Raw genomic sequence first — 17,536 nt, forward strand, 5'->3', positions numbered from 1 at the left:
TAATTTCAATGCTTTTGCATTTGACTTGAGGGACATCTAGTAATGACTAGTTGAACTGCAGCTCTTTGTAGAATTATTTTGAGATTGGACACTAATATTCACTGCCCACTACTAATCTCGTCCCATGCTGCTTTGCAGGGCTTTTGGTTGGAATTGTATTTTTGCCCATAACTGTGCTTGGGGTGGTCCTAGGAGGAAGGGACCACCACTGAATCGTTCACCAGCATGATATGCTCTTTGTGTTCAAGGCATCTGCTTGGTCCTCCCCCTAGGTTAGGGGGTACCCCAAAATCATCACCTCTCATTGCCTAATATTTTCATTCACAGTTCACTTTTGTGAATTAGTTATGCTTTTTAGCATGTAAAAGTGCTTTATCAAAGCATTTGTGGGTTTTGTTGATAATGCTGCTACGCTACGTGTTTTTGTACTGTGCTACGTGCATTTTGCGTAGTAGTGCAAACTACGCATGCTCAGTGAGCCAAGCGTAGTACTAAGGCCAGGATTAATAAGGAGGCTGTAAAGAGTGCCACGCAAACCATAAAATAGTAAGCAACGGGCAGGCTCCAATCCCTTTTTAGGTCTTACCTAGGCAGCACATGCGTTGCCTCTTCGAGACATGCTGTTCCTAGAATATAGGATTTACGCACCACCCATCTTTTTAATTGCCTCCCCTTAGTGTACTTTGTAAATGCATGCTTTTGATACCTAGTAGTTGTCCTTTTTGGACTTTTGTATTCTCCCATGAGAACTGACCGTTACAGGTGCGTTTACTCTTCAGGTTTCTTCAGAAATTTCAAGAGTACTTTTGTTTGCCTGGCTCTGCTCATGTTAAGTGTTTCATCCGTCACTTAATCTTTTCGTGCTGTCCCCCACACCACCTTACCCCTCCCAAACCACTTCCCTGCCTACCCCTATCACCACGCCGAGGTTGCGGCTCATGTCAGTTCTTCTTTAGCTTCAGCGCTCACTATGCCATCCCGCCTGCTGTTGCTTATAAGGCAGCAAGATCCCATACGTATGTTTCTCCCCAAGCGCCATGACCCCCTCCTACCTGCTTTTAAAGACAGGAGACTGCTACAAATCGCAGCAACTCCATCGCTGCCCCAGGCTTTGGGACGAGAGATCCTCCCTGCGCCGCTGCTTGCTTAAGATTATGCCTGATAACAGGGGTGAATTTGTTTTGCGGTATGCAGCTTGTTGTTGACCTGGTAATATATAATGTGTTCTGTGCTTTCCTGTTTTAACCTACGGAGACAAAAGCCGCCTAGACACGCAGGTACTTGATGTGTTGCATGGCTTTGAAATCAGCTCACTGTCTACGGTACCATTGAGGGGCCTTGTAAAACTTTGTTATAGTAGTGTGTGAGCTTGGAACCAATGTACCTATGCCATACTACAGAGGTTTTCTGTCGAGCAGGTAGGGCAACAACCAGACAGACTATTGGGACTCTGCCCATCTCGCCATCCTCTGTCTCGTCGCAGTGGCCACAGAATTACATAATTCAAGCAGACGTTTAGTATGACCACCGCCTGGCTCGTTGCCTCTCCATTAAGAGGCACAGTATCTACGGACTTGACAAGCACTGCGTGGTTCTCCAAATTGAGACATGCTGCTGCCAGTAACACGACCTGCAGACTATCAGAGCGACAGAGCATATCAAGCTGCTATGCATCAACAGCCAACGAGATGTTAAGAGTGTTTTGGGAGCAACTCAATTCAAAAATCTTTATTCGGATAGAAGAATATCCATAAAAGCACAAGTCACATGACAGCATAATAGTACTCAAGTCTTATTAATCGTAAAAACAATAAGATAAATCAGTTCATATTCAAACATCATAGAAAGACAATCTACCAATTAGGACCCTCTTGGTTTATGCTATTTCATAATCATAGTAAGGAGTTAAAAAGCCAGATTTATAAAAAGTGTCAAATTTTACACTTCTAATTTAAATATAAATTAAAACTCAAAAAAAGCAACCATCATAAAGTGCACATTGTTTTACGAACAAGAACTGCAACTTTCAAGAAGAAGCATACACAAAAGATTAATTCGTCCTCTTCCAGTTTCTTGATTTTCGTGTATGCTGCTACGAGATGGACAGGTTGGGTTTCCTTTTAAAAATGAAAAATAAAAATGTAGCAAAAGCCATTTTGCATATTTAGAAATTACAAAACATTTTAAAAATGGAGTAGCGTATGCCCGCTCCATCCGTCTCAAGGAGATGGCATTTGATAGAGGTTGGCAATATACCCTAAAGGAAAACAGTAGAAATTTTGCTGTGCCAGCCTTTAAACGAAAAAGTCCTCTCTCCCAGCGGCCTATAGTTTTGAAAAGCTATCTAGATGACATATAGGAGAAGTCCTCAACGGTCATGTATTTAACAGTTGTCTTTGGAACCTCCCTTTCGCATCTTCTTTTCCTATAATGTGCATATAGGGCCTCTCGAAAGGACTTTATTCATGCCATATAAGTCAGTAGGATTTAAAAAAAACAATGCTCATGGTGCACGCTACTCACTCTCCCTCACTGCGGCAAGCCACGGTATTACACCCCCCCCCCATCTCACACTCTAGGCAGTCTATTTTTTTAGTGAAGGCCGCAGCCGGATTTCTCCAGATCGATAGCCAGAATGGCAGGGCGAACCTTTATATAATCTTCAATGTAAAGCAATTTCAACTCATTGTGGCAAACATTGTGATGGAGATCGGCGCTCCCAGGAGTTTACGACCATCTATTTTCTTCGCACTGAATGCTATTCCTCTTTGTGAAGCCCCAGACCTCTGCACCATATGTTGCTGTTGGAATACATTGAGATTTTTTAAAAAATTGTGATAGCTAAAACTACCCCTGTCCTTTTTGGTTGAGGGGGACCAAGGAGTTGGTCTTAAAAAAGGTGTTCCTACTGTAGGCCACGTGGCGAAACCCATGAACTGTTGGCAGCAAAAACCAGCCCCAGATAGGGAAAAGTGCAAGTGAGTTTTAAACTTTGATTAACTATAATAGAATGTAAAAGATGCTTTTTTGGCACATAAGCCATTAAAAAAAGATGAAAATGAATACGTAAATCTAATCTGGCCATAAAATCTACAAAACCCAGCACTAAAATACGTAAAGCCTCGAGTGTGCGGCCCATTAAGACTGCATCATCGGCATACATTAAGGAGGAGAGGGTATTATGGTTGATTTTGGGGACGTCATAAGAGAGTACTACCAATGATTTGTGCAAGTCCATGTATAAAATGAAGAGGAGAGGGACCAGGACAACGCTGCCTGACCCCCCTACCGACTGTCGTTTGAAACCTCCCCACCCTTATTGATCCTCAACCGGGCTTCAGGTCCTTGTGTAAGTAAGATAAAAAAAAAAAACTAAGACCTCATCCAAGCCATATTCTAAAAGAATGGACCATAAGCGTGACAGATTAACAAAATCGAAGGCAAGATCCATAAAAGCCACGTATATAGGGGATTGTTGAGCTATCGTATACTTTCCAATAATTAAGTTACAGTTTAGGCACAGTTCAATTGTTCCTATTTTGCTTCTAAAACCTATCTGACACGGTTGTAAAATGCGCACTTCCTCAGCCCAGGACTTGATTTTATTATATAAAATCCTCCCTAAGATTTTCAGTGTGTGCTCTATTAGGGGGATCAGTCTAAAACAGCTTGGTTGGATCGATCACCCTTTTAAAAAATTGGTACTATAATGCTAGTTGACCATGTGCTTGGGATCGGAGAATTTGTTAAATTATGAAAAATGTTTAATAAAAGCAGAGCCCAAAACTCGGGTTTATATTTAATAAGATCAATGGGCAGCCCGTCTGGTCTGGGAGTTGTGTTACCCAGGCTTTGGTGAAGGGCACCTTCAACTTCAGATAGAGATATAGAGATATTGAGATCCCATTGGGGACCGGATGTTCAGCAGGATCCTCATGTTGTGTTGGGCCTCCATAAATCATGGGAAAGTGGGTTTTCCATGCCTCACTAGTAATGTTACAGCTTATTGGGTTCAAAGGTTGTCCCATGGATCTCACATCTCAAACCGCTGCCCAAAAATTCTTACCATTTTTTTAGGTCTTGCATGGCGATTGCGAGTACCTTTTGCAATCAATTCTCCCAAAGGCTTACATGCACGCGCAGGGATAGACAAAGATGGCAGCTCTCGCCATTGGTCCACAGCTAACAGCATGCACGTGTACGTACGGACACTCCAACGTCATCTTGCGAAGCTTTCATTGTCATGGCAACGAAAATGCCGCACCGCGTATGTAGCTTGCCGCGTATGGGTGGACAAAATGTGCACGCGCGCATGGCGGCATGCTTTCCCTCCCTCCCGTCGGGCCCCTCCTTCTTCCTCCCCAGTCTCTTGCCGCCGGGGGTCGCAGCTTTCGCCGCATGGCTAGTGCAGAGATTCAGATGGTCATCCTGCTCATTGCCACCTCGTGGTCGTGCTCATCTGCTCGCTTTGCTATTAGTAGTTTTTAAGCAACCAGCAGCTATTGTCCCCATCAAATAAGTTACGTGAAAAGCTTTACGGGAAAGACGAAATCTGATGCGGTCCAGCCCAGGGATCTTTCTATGGCTGCCACCTCCGTTCTTCTCCCGTGTGCCTCGCCCTGGCGGCCCCAACTTGCCCTCCGTCCAGGACTCTGTTCCCCTCTGAGGCAGTTTATTCGGAAGCTGCGCGCGATTCCACTCTGTGCCGGCCGGTCCACTTCATTGTACAAGTGGAAGTGTATGCCCAGACAGCCTCAGGGACGTAGAAAAAATAAACAAGCGGACATGTTTATTTATATGTTTCAACGGTTCTGCGGCAAGTGTGCTTACATTGCCACCTCAAGAGAGAAAGGAGGGCGGCACTGAGTGACTGTGAGAGCAGCTTCCGGTGAAACAGCCCCAGAGCGGCACCGGGCCTCGATTGTTCATAACAAGCAGTCCGAAATGGTGACGTTTATATCTATGTCACATATAATAAAATCTTCACTCTTGTTCCCGATGACGTTGCACGCAACTGCAAATCTGAAATATCTTCATTCTCGCAGGTACTCATTTGGTTTTAATCACGGGGGGGGGGGGGGGGGGGGTCGTCTTGGCTGGAGCCGCCCGGTACCGTTACGCCAATTCTGACAAAGTGTCAATCACTGTGCTAATCTCCTTTGCTATTCAAATCAAATTTAGTTTTAGCAGCGCCTTGCACTGTAGTTTCAGCTACCGCTCTAGTACATTCATTGCAGTCTCTAAAAAAGGAGTTCAGCCCCTTAAAGCCGAGGATCGATTTCCGCGACTCATCCCTCGCAGCGTCTGGGTGTCAGACTCTCGCCATGCATTTTAACTGAACTAATCCTGCGGCTGCAGTGCTGCAAGTATCACAGGCAGAGGTCTGCCCTGGTGTTTAAGGGCGTCTGTTTGATGGTGTTTGCCGCTGTAGCTTTAGGTCTGTCGAGTGTCGCGCTCCCCCCCTCCGCTAACGTGCTGCATAGCTAAAAACATACAAGATCCCAATAGTGAGACCGATTGGCATGGTCAATGCTTTTTTCCTAGATTCTACAATTAGACAGTAAATTCACCACATTGTAAAGCTTAAGTCACACTTGTGTACATACATTCATTCAGAAGGTACATTCAAACATTTAAGAGGGTAACCGCAATGGAGACCTAGTGGTTGTGCAGCATTTCTTCTCAACTTGAATTGCTCTGTGAAGGTAGACCCTGCTCACAGCTGATTGTATCTTCTCCATTTACAAGGCATCTTAATGTATTTGTGATTATCTATTTATTTAGGGATATTTATGTAGCGCCGTTCTAGTACGGAAGGGCAGCTGAGCACTTTGCGCGGTAAGGGGATTTGTACGCTTGGGAGGGTGCCTGGTTACAGATGGCAGGGTCGTTTACATAGCGCATTTATTTATATGTCATAAGCAACAGGCTGTGACATGTGTGGGAGATTCGGTCATGAATACTCCATTGGGTTATCGAGGGTCTTAAGAGGCTTAGAAAGTCCATGACAAGGACAGCATTAAACAAAAATTGGAAATTAAACACCTTGCAAAATCTGTTCCGTCAATGCAGCTCGCGCAGATGTCGCACGCTCCCAGCTTAGTCCATGCCTTTCGACTTGCATTGCTCGTGTGCGCCATGGGCATCCTTATTTTAATTCAGTCGCCATCCCTACAGCCCCTGGACATTAGGAGCCATGAATGCGTTTGGCTACAGCCCCGTCCCCCGCTCGCGCTCTTTGGGCAGGAGAGCCGTGTCTAACTGCATTGCTGTGTGTAGGGCGCCTCTCCAGGGAGTGCTCGAGCACCAGTGCAGATAGGCCATGAATACCCCTGAATGGATTCCACTTTCTTGATAGAGTCCCCGCAATATTGCGGCTCTAGCAGTTTAAACGTTCCACAAATCCACCAGAGGGGATTAACAGCCTCTCCAAAATCCGGTTAATCCGAGATAAAAATCTGCCACCTAGTGTTGCTCCATCGATCAGGCTTAGGTGCATTGTGCATGCCTTTGCCTTCAAGTGCTGCCCTCACGGGGCAATTGGGCCTGGAAAGAGCCCGAGGGAAGGTGAGGCGCAGGGCAGATGCGGGCACTGTATTCATGGCACAGAGCGGAGACGCTTCAGTGAGAAATGGCAGGTCACTTCATTGCATGCAGACGGTCACCCCGCTCAAACCACACCTCTGTCCTCTCACCTTGCCCACACCTCTCTTTGACCCCTAGCAGCAGGGCTTTAAGTGGGATGAAAAAAACTGGGGTCTCTCAAAGGGGCGTGGCTAATGTAATTAAGGGCGTGGCTTAAAAACACAAACTAACAATCTGTGTTTAGCATAGTGTGCCGTCCGACTTGTATTTTACGGTTTGTCATTGCATCCAGATATACGATACAAGTAACATCATACCTGCAACAAGTCAGGACGATTGACTTTGTCAATGGTTGTTCGTTGTACAAGATAAATAAGCAGCAACTATGGATTCTATATAATATCGAACAAGCATTAAAAATGCAATTGGTTTCGCCTTTCATTAAGTTAAAGCCATTTTCTTTGCATTACAATACCATTAGCAAAGCAAATGGCTTTAACTTAAAAGCGAGGCCTATTGCATTTTCAATGCTTGTTAATGTAGCAACACATGCAAGGAATGTCCCAGTGTTCTTTTACCACTTCATCCTTCCTCTGCAGAATAGATGCATTAATGATTTGATCAAGGAAGGGTCCCTGAGATTTGTTAAAAGTGCCTTTTTTTATTTTACTCTAAGCCAGCGACATTCCAACTTAATGTGCTTAAACTTGAAACAGTGGTAGCTTTAGTTAGAATATCATGCTCACATAACTCTGGTGGATGCATATTCAGTGCAAGGATAATCTCGTTGGGTGCCGATGGCGGTGATAGTCCTGATTATCCATACCAGACAGTGCTTAGAACCTATTATGTGTAATTAAAAGGGGGGCATCATTTATTGTAGGCACGGGGTTGGTTTATAGAAGTAGCCTAGAAGCAATAAGCAAATGTGTGTGAAGTTAATAGTGAGAACCACCTGTGCCTTCAATAATGATCCGACCATGGATAGGTTACGAAAATTGATCACTATTCAATTCCCCCTCTATATTTTTTGATGATGCCCCCACACACCCTACACTTTGTACCATAATATCATCACACATGTCGAACACCCTGAACTGTCTGTTTGGATAACCAGTCCACGCATTTATTGCATAATCTCCCATTGCCCGTAACAAAGCTGCAGAGGCACAGCAGACACTAATCGTGGTGGCGATCGCTAAAGTAAGAAACTGGTTCTAGGTCAGAGCCACAGCAGTCATCAGCGTCTTAGATGCGTTACTTGAACGTTGACTATGTAAGTTTTATTTATTTCTTCCCCTCCGAATAAGCTCATAAATTATAAGCACAAAGGCTTGTAACTCTATTCTTGCTGATGTTACTGTTCTTTAGTCAGCCGTTACAATTTGCTTCCCTTTCAACTGAAATCATGATGGAAGAAAAACAGCAGTACTGCATGGCGACTCACTGTACAGCAGCATCTCCAGCACTAGTAAGGTTTTTGTTTTGTTTTTACCTGCATGGATGTTTCATCTCTGTTCTTACTTCCAAGCTACTTTAGTCGCTCTCGTTGGGTCAGTTTACACTTTTTGGACTGAGATGCGCATAGCTTAACCCAGGGATCTCCACCCCTTTCTTTATTAAGAGCTACTTATGTTTCATGAATATCGTGAGCTTCTGCTATAATAGGTAGCTTATCAGACAAGATTACATTAATGGCCTTCATATATAATACTGCCAGCAGCAAACAAACTCAGTGTTACAGACAGGGTTGCCATCAGTAGTGTAACAAGCATTTGCAATGCAATCAGTCTCGCATTTTTGAGAGTTTGAGCTATTGGCATTGTTAATGACAATGCCTTTTATTTATGTGTTTATCAATACATGTCCATACCTCAATACAGTATTCTTCGCAGAGCATGAGCTGCCAAGGCTCGACCGAAAAATAAGTTTAATGGTCTCCCATCCACCGTATGCTGGCAATATACCGCCATCGGGTTTCACAGCCCTTGATTTTCACACATGCAGGCAGAACTCTTACGCCCTTCGAAAAATGGCTCCTTACATGCTTCACAGACAAGCATTTGCAATGCAATAGGTTTCGCATTTGCGAGAGTTTAAGCTATTGCCATTGAAATGGCAATGCCTTTTATTTATCTGTTTTGATAATTAACACATAAATAAAAGGCATTTTTATTTATAATTCCAATAGCTCAAACTCTTGTAAATGCGAGACCTATTTTATTTTAAAGAAGCAACCGCCATTGTCCCGGGCTGCTTAGAAAGTTAAAGCGCTCTTTGTGCGCTGAAAGTTGTGGGAAAGTATGTACACCCTATCATATCACGCGACACCACTTATGCCACATCACTTAACCCATGCACATCACATCTCTTGCGTTATGTAGGAACCTCTCGCTCCACTTTACTGGTAACCCTGTAAGTTCTCACACCTCATCTCTTCACTCACACATCATCATACCTGCCCCAGTCACGTAACTGCTGGCCCTGCTTCCTCCTCGATGCCTAGAGGTGCTGGTGTGACTCAGCCCCAGCCCTCAGCTTCAGCACGTGTGAGGGACAGCGGCGGTCACCATGGGTAGTGAGGGGAGACTGTGGGCCCGGTGGGAAGGCAGAGGTCGGAGAATGGTGGAGGGTCAGTGGGGTGTGGGCAGGGAGGAAACCCAACAGCGCTGTAAAGTTGAAGATAGCGGCTCTGAAGCCTGTAGACGTGACACGACACTGAGTAAAAACACATGGTTCCCACAAAGATGAGAAATACCATTCGTGACAGAAGGAAAGCAGAAGAGCCAGTCCAAGTGGGCCGGTACAAAAAGCCAAAGGGAGGCAACATAGATCGCTCATTTCCAATGGCTGGCCACCGTTTAGCATAACAGTGATGCCAGCAAATGGGAATGAGGGGCGGGGCTTAAAGGCCTTTTCTAAAAGTACTCATCTGCAATAAATCTCGCTGAGCGAGCTGCGCATGAGCGCAGCAACGCTAGGCGAGACCTAATAAATGACTTCTTTCCGACACACACATTCCTCAATGCACCGCAGACACCCTTCAAAACACCTGCTCAGTGACGGTGGGAGGGGGAATGCGAACGCACATTACCACAAAAGAATGAGGTGATATTCTATACCGAGCCCTCACTACTGCTCACAGTAGCTGCAGCAAAGAAATGCTTCTAAAAGTCGCACATTATTGGTACTTCACACAGGCCACTGGTCGCCCAGTGGAAGGTGGGCAGGGATAGTACTTCTTGGCGGTACTGCGGCCAGACTGGCACCCTTACGCATATTCTTTGGCATTGCCCCAAAATAAGCTCCTTTTTGACAGAGGTGTTAGCAGCCGTGGATGAAATATATGACACTGAACTCCCCAGATTTCCTAGCTACAATCTACTGGGACTTCTGAACCCCCCCCCCCCCCCCCCCGACATATCCCTTAAAATCTGCAAAGGGGCGCGTGATTACATAGCGCTTTGTGCGGCCAAGCAACTTATGCCTTCTTACTGGGGCTCAGATGCAATCCCGACAAGGCTGGACTGGCAGCATAAACTGTGGGTGCTATTGGGAATGGAGAAGTTGACAGTAGTAGTGACCAACATGTTACTGCATGCGTGTATACGGCACCTCTCAGACAAATTTAGAGAACTGACTTGCCAGACACCTGCATGTCCTCCGCCTGACACACCCTGATCATGAGCCTGCCAATGGCATACCGTCCTCACTCTCTCTCACCCCACCATGTTTTACTTTGGGTCTGGTGCCACACTTCTTTCAGGTTGTCGACCCATCCTACCTTCCCCCGTGAACTCCTGCACTTCCAAATGTCTTTCCCATTCCCTCTTGGTTACCCTCATGTTTTGTTGATCCCCCACTGGCCAGAGCATGTACGTGGGACGGTTATTGTACCTGGTTGGTAAAATAATAAAAATATTTAAACCATAAAAAATAAGTTTATACTGAGCAGAGAACTGCACTAAAATCAATTTAGAACATGTGACTACATCTGAAAAGAAAAACATCCACATGTGGTAGACAATAGAGGTTGGGTGAGGAAGGCTTTGGGTTCGAGGAGTACTATCAAAATCAGGTTATTCAATGTTTAGTTCAGTTTTATTTTATTAAAGAAAAAAAATCGTACTTTCTTGCAATGCTCTGCACGGAGATATTGTCCAGTCGTGTACGTGCAGAGAATGAACCCAAGTACTGCACAGCTTGGGCCGCCCTTTGTATTCTGGGCACGCTGTGATATATGGTGAGCCACTGTTACAATTTGCTCGTGGGTCACTTTCGGGCGCACAGAAGTTGCAATCTGTGGAGTTGGTAGCGAGGGAGCGACCCCTGGTGTCGACCCTCCTCGTGTTATTCCAGCCTTCAGTTGCCATTCATAGGCTCGCGTTCTCTGCTACTCTGCATAGTGTACTCAAAGAGCAGAGCTTGGCAGTGGTCCAGAATAGCAGGCGGCCTGCAGGGCAGGCTCTTTATAATCAGGACTAGCTCTCACAACAAAGACAGCGCCACCGGAAGTGTGAGAGTGAGCATAAAAAGGCCTTTGTACAGAAAGCAGCAGCCGTGGATGGGAACTGCCAGGGCCGTGGTGCTCGCTCACACAAGCGCAGGACGATGGCAGGGTGACCCAGGCGACGGTGGCGCAGCCAGGGGACAGGCTTCCTATCCAGTATCAATGCACTTCTCTGTGCACTTGCAAGGGTGTTTAATCTATCCTCGCCCCCATGGGAGGGCATCGGGGCTGATGCAAATCTCCAAAGACGCTCTCCGCATGCAAGGCCCATCGGTGTATAGGACTTTGCCAAAGAAAAGAGACTATTACTGAGGCAGATCCGATGTGCAAGGACACCCTAGTTCAGCATGTCTGAGAATGCTTTGCTGCCCCATAAAATTCAGGGATATTTATTTCCAGGGCAGTCGGGACGACTTTGGGTCCTTACGCTTTAAGAGAGTTTGGTAACATGGTGCCTTTTTTGACTGACACTGCTCAGCTTGTCTGTGCGTGAAGACGACGGACCAGGACTGTCAGAAGGGTTTGGGGGGGAATGTCACAAATGTCATGCGGGCCCCTCGTGCAAGAAGAAAAACAAAAAATGGTTCTGTGACACATATCAAGGTAGCTCGAGCATATGCGCCACAACCTACTATCAGTTGACATACTGCCTCAACGTGAAAATTGAAAAGCAGACAATGCCCGCATTGGTGATTTATAAATGTACATAGTAGTGTCTAACAAGCTCTCGCCATCTGTTTTCACTCAGCCCATTGTTTATATTTGCATCGCACTTTCAATGAAAGCGCGATACAAAAACAAACAAGGGCTGAGTGAAGGCCCCAACAAAGAAAAGAAAATGCTTTGCGACAGCCGCAAAGCAGACGAGACAGTCCGGATGGGCCAGGCAAAAGGCAGTTAACAAAAAAAACTAATTTCCAATAGCAGGCCACCGTTTAACATACAGTGACGCCAGCCAATGGAAATGAGGGGCGGGGCTTCAAGTTCCCTTCTGAAATCTGCTCTTACAAATATCTCTTGCCCAGCGAGACCTAAAAAAGGCTTCATCAATCTATTGCCTCTACATTGCTGATACATAAGTCATAACATTACCGTTACAATAGCTCTTAAACAAACATTTGCAATGCAATAGGTCTAGCATTGACGGTAGTTTGAGCTATTGCCATTATAAATGACGTCTTTTATTTGTGCTTTTATTTGTAAAATATAAACGGTAGTGTTATTTGCTATGCCAACGTTTTAAACTCTTGTAAATGGGAGACATTGCATTGCATTAGTTTGAGTTATTGTCATCGTTAATGATAATGCCCTTTATTAATGGTTTCGTTTTTAAACAACAGTTTTGTATACTTCCAGTGAACTAATTAGACCTACTAACACAACTAAAATGAAGCATTTGTGACTGGAAATTTTAGGAGTACATTGTGGTCTGTAATAACGTGCAGTATAGTGATGAACGTAAGCACACAACATATATAGAAGGTGAAGTTATGCACACCAACCATAGCTCCGTGGTGGAGAGAGCGCGCCAGCCAGCAGCTCAACACCATTGTAAACAAATTGGGAAGGGAAAAATACAAAAATAAAAAACAGTGCTCCCTTCAATCTGCAAAACACAAAACTGTGGCATACGATGCAGGTCCAAAAATACAACCAGCACAATACCACATATGGCCTCTACTAAAAGTAATTCACACCCAACAGTATTTAGGTTCTCTCCTGCACGCTCACACGCTGCGCCAACATTAGGCCTGACCTCTTGCCTCAGTGGGGCACAATGAGATGGGCTATTTGGCAGCCTCCTCCTGCTGGTCGCAGACAGAGGCACGCGAGCTGACACCAAATTTTGGATATTTATTACAATTTGTCAATGTGCATACCGGCAAACACCGGCTTAAATTAAGGCCAGTTATCTTCAAGGCTGGGGGAGGGGTACTCAACAACACACCGCCCAGAGCGCAGCGGTCGAGGTAGATCACCGGGCAGCAGCCTAACATTGTAAACTAGCTGAAAAGAAATGCTTCGATTGTGCTGCTGCTGAGCGCGATGTCCCTGAACTGTACACCGTGCTCGGTATTACATTATAATAATACAAAACAAGAAAACGAGCGCTGTGCATGGGCCTGCTAAAAATAAGCGGCTCTGTTGAGGGGAGACATGCTAATAACAGAACTTAATTAAATCTTTTTTTAAACTTGTGTTTTCTGAAAAGCTACATCCTGAGGGAGATAGGGGCATATTGAAAGGACACGGGTGAACATATTGAAAGGACACAGGTGAGGAGCAAATGAAGGAACAGACAGAGGCGTGCGAGCTGAGCCCAAATTTGAGATATTTATCACAATTTGTCAATGTGCATACCGGCAGACATCGGCTTAAATTAAGGCCGGTCATCTTTAAGGCTGGGGGAGGGGTAGACAACAGCACACCGACCACAGCTCAGCAGTAGAAAGCGCGCGATGGCCAGCAGCGCAACACCATTGTAAACAAGCTGGGGGGAAAATTCTGTGCTCCCTTCAATATGCAACTTAAACGGTGGCATACGATGCAGGTCATAACTGTGGCATACAATGCAGGTCAAATATTTAGGTTATCTACTGCACGTGCGCACACACGCTGCCCGGGCTGCGCCAACATTAGAACTGACCCCTAGCCTCGGTGGGTCGCACTGAGACGGGCTCTTTGGCAGCCTCCTCCTGCTGGTCGCAGACAGAGGCACGTGAACTGTGCCCAAATTTTGTACTTAATAAAATTTTTGGATGTGCATTCCAGTAGACACCGCCTTAAATTAAGGCCTGTTATCTGCAAGGCTGGGGGAGGGGTAGTCAACAGCATACCGACCAGAGCTCAGCAGCCGAGGGAGAGCGCCCAGCAGCAGCCCAACGCTATTGTAAACCAGCTGGGAAAAAATGCTTCGACTGTGCTGCTGCTAAGCAAGGTGTCCCTGAACTGTGCACTGCGCTCGGTATTACATTATAATACAGAAACAAACAAGCATTTACAATGCAATGGTCTCGGCATTGTTAAAGTTAGAGCTATTGGCATTGCTCATGACACTCTCAAATGCGAGACCTATTGCATTTGCACCCACACACACACAAAGCCACCCACACACAGAGCCACCCATTACACCAGCTTTAGTGCTCGTCAGAGACAGTCACATGTGAGAACACTGCCAGCAAACATGACAAACGCAGTTAAAAAAATAAAACTGCAATGTACGCTCCCCATCTTTTATAGGGCCCCCAGATAACTGTACAAGGTTATACTCATGCAGCGCATGCTAACATTCCTTAAGTATTGAAGCGCTTCCCAGTCTTATTGTTATTTTATTTCCACGTCAACTTCAAGACAAAGTCATCTCTCTGTAATTCGCTACTCCTCCAACTAAAGTGTACATTATCCATTTCCCTTCACCCAAGGCTTGCATTGACAGTGCCATGTCATTGAATGGAGCTCTGTTCCTAACCTCACCTTGTGCCAAAAAACACTGTCTGTTTCTATAGTCACGTGTATAGCCACCGACACCCAGGCACGCCATTAGTTAAACCAAGAAACTCTGCTCTTTCTACCCGCGTGCTTGCTAGCCACCGACACCTAGGCACGCCCTTAGTTAAACCAAGAAACTCTGCTCTTTCTACCCGCGTGCTTGCTAAATTCCAAGTTGTTTGCATGAGGGATGCACCGGGAGGGAAAGTCTTTCCTTTTGGGCTTTAAGGGCAAGGAACTCGATACCCATACACAAGTTTCCATGCAATTACTACTCAACTACCAGGGAAATACACCCTGACTCGCCAGGCGTTACAAGCACTCTGCCACCAGTAAGGTCCTCGGCAAAGTGCCATAAAGGCGAACAGAGATATCAAAAGCATCAACAAGGTTGTAAGCTATTAAGAGAACTCTTAGTATAAACATATGCACTATTTAGTATGTATAAATACTCTGCAAAGGCTTGCTGGTTTGAGTAAACCACGATTCGTGCTAGTCCCCCAAGTACCACAATATTTAAAAGAAACTGCAACTTATTTTAGTCTCATCGGAGAGGATGTATCTACTATGAAGTTTGCGTAGCTATACATTTACAGAATTACAGCAAGTAGCAAACCTCACACAGTTTCACTGAAAATACTATTTTTTCTTGGTGAACAAAAGATTTTCGGCTTGACGATTACTGCATGACAATTGAATCCTGTGTAAGTAGGAAGCTCCTCTTACACCGGTAAAAACAAACTTTGGGGCGAAGCTAAGAGGAAAATTAATTGTAGAAGCACTGAAATTCAGCTCAGCAGGCCTGCGCTGGTAAAGGGGTACTTTCGCCACAAAGATTAAATGTCAATTTCGAGCGAGATCTAATGGCTCTGCGCAGTCGTGGCTAGTAGCTGCCCTAGGACAGACATGAAGATAGCAAGCTCAGACACAGAATGAATCCAGCGAAGAGAACAGAGGGTCTGCAGCTGGCGATGAAGGCAAAAGCACCAAGTCCCTTTTCACCAGTCCATGCCCGATGCTGGACCATGGGCTAAAAGGAACCGCAGCAAACAAGGGGATGGCAGGCTCAGCTTTGGGAGAGGCTGCCCCAGTGTGCAAGCACATCACTAGTTGCTATTCCACAACACTAGCAATAGAAAAGTCACGCACCTCTGTGAAAGGGTCCATCCTACCGGCGATTCGGATTCTTCTTCTCTCGGAATCTAGCGCTACGACGCACAGACTCACTATCTTTTCTCAAACACAGAACGTTCGAATTTGAATTTCAGCGCTGTCGCTATGAGCGCATGCGCACTAGATGTCTCTCCATGGGCGGCTCTCGCTGTCAATCGGCGGAAGTGAACACCCAGAGCAGGTGTGTCGTTCATCGTTCCAGGAAAATAAACTACTACAGAGCCCGGAAGTAGTGAAGCCCCGGAAACGTCAGCTTTTATTTCACACTGCTTGTTCGGTGCCCGTCTCGTCATTCGCTATCGTAGTGCAGGTTCAGAACGTGCCACTTTTATTGCACAACGCCTCTTCTCCGTCGCTTTTCTATTCGGACCAAACACTGCATTGCCTCACAAAACACACAAATTCACCATCTGTATTTGCGGAAGCGCATTTAGAAACTTACAGAAAGGGAGCTGGATGGTAGCAGGGCATGCACAACACTTCGGCGCCAGCCTGAGCAGAAGCCTAACACAGGAGCCGACAGCAGGGGGAAAGGACGCCATTAACACCGCCGCCTTTCTCCGAGGCAAAGCAAAAATGCCTCGGAGAAAGGCAGCGGCGTTTCCGGATTCGGGGACGTGTTTTTCTGTTCTCTCCTCTTGCCATTGGCTGGAGGAGATAATCAGAAAAGTAGCAAAAAACACGCCCCCGAATCCGAAAAGGACTGGGCCTGTTCGGAGAGACAAAGCCTCTTCTCCAATGGCTGGCCAGCATTCAAGAGGCCAGCCAATGGAGAAGAGGGACGGGTTCAAGCCCCTCTTCTCCAAAACATTAAATCTCCGGACTTCCGGTTCTGCCTTCGGCAGACCGGATGGTCCAGAGACCTAAAAAACTAAAAAGGAGCGCTGTCCATGGGCCTGATGAAAATAGGCAGCTCTGGATATAAGCAGCGTGCTAATTTGGGTGCAAACAAAATGAGGACGATGCTTTTTTGATAGGCATGTTTATTCTCTCACACATATAACAAGCATTGAAAATGCAATAGGTCTCGCCTTTGATTAAGTTAAAACCATTTGCTTTTCTAAATGGTATTGTATAGCAAAGCATATGGCTTTAACTTAATGAAAGGCAAGACCTATTGCATTTTTAATGCTCGTTTTGGAATGTCATCCAAATCTGAGAAACCGTGGATCAAATCAGCATTGTTGTTACTGTGGGGGTTGGGCAGGGGCTTGGGTCCTAGAAAAGGAAACCTGCAAGGAAGAAGAACAGGGCACTCCCCCTTCTGTCCACATCTGCCCTTTCTTCCTTCGCACACAAGCCCCTCATTAAGAAGCACTAGCTACAATCTACCCTACCATGGACCACTGTTTATCACACCCAAGTGTGGTGTAGATGGTCATATTTAGCAGGCTGTACAGCATGGGTCCTTATACTGCCGGGTATTTACGTGCTTTCGAGTTGCTCTTTGTGCAGGGCCCATAGTCTCACTGGTCACAGTATTTGTGGCCGTTCCAACTAGCAGGCTGCCCATGTGAGCGATAAAAGGGAGGTTTGGTGGGGGCAAAGTCAACTAACAAGGAAGGGGGTGCGGGGCAGTAGGCAGTCGCCATATAGGCCATGCAAGGCCTTCAACTAGGCATCAAATAGGCCACGCCTCCTGCTTAGAGAAACACCTTGTACAGACCATATAACTCTGAAAGACAGACATGGGACAGGCTTAGCGTGCTTTGGGCAGACAAGCTTCGCATGTGGCTCCAGTAGGCATGGGTCATCAGGCCTTGTACAGGACTTTGAGAA

At 45.8% G+C, this 17,536-nt stretch overlaps 1 protein-coding gene across 4 annotated transcripts in view; it reads right to left on the minus strand.

The window, feature by feature from the left end:
* The window catches only part of CLK2 (CDC like kinase 2), a 129,454-nt gene that overhangs the window by 65,990 nt on the left and 45,928 nt on the right, over window positions 1-17,536 (minus strand). The gene's annotated exons all lie outside the window — the stretch shown is intronic.

This window comes from Triturus cristatus, chromosome 12 (genome assembly GCF_964204655.1).
Source record: "Triturus cristatus chromosome 12, aTriCri1.1, whole genome shotgun sequence".
NCBI classification, from domain to species: domain Eukaryota; kingdom Metazoa; phylum Chordata; class Amphibia; order Caudata; family Salamandridae; genus Triturus; species Triturus cristatus.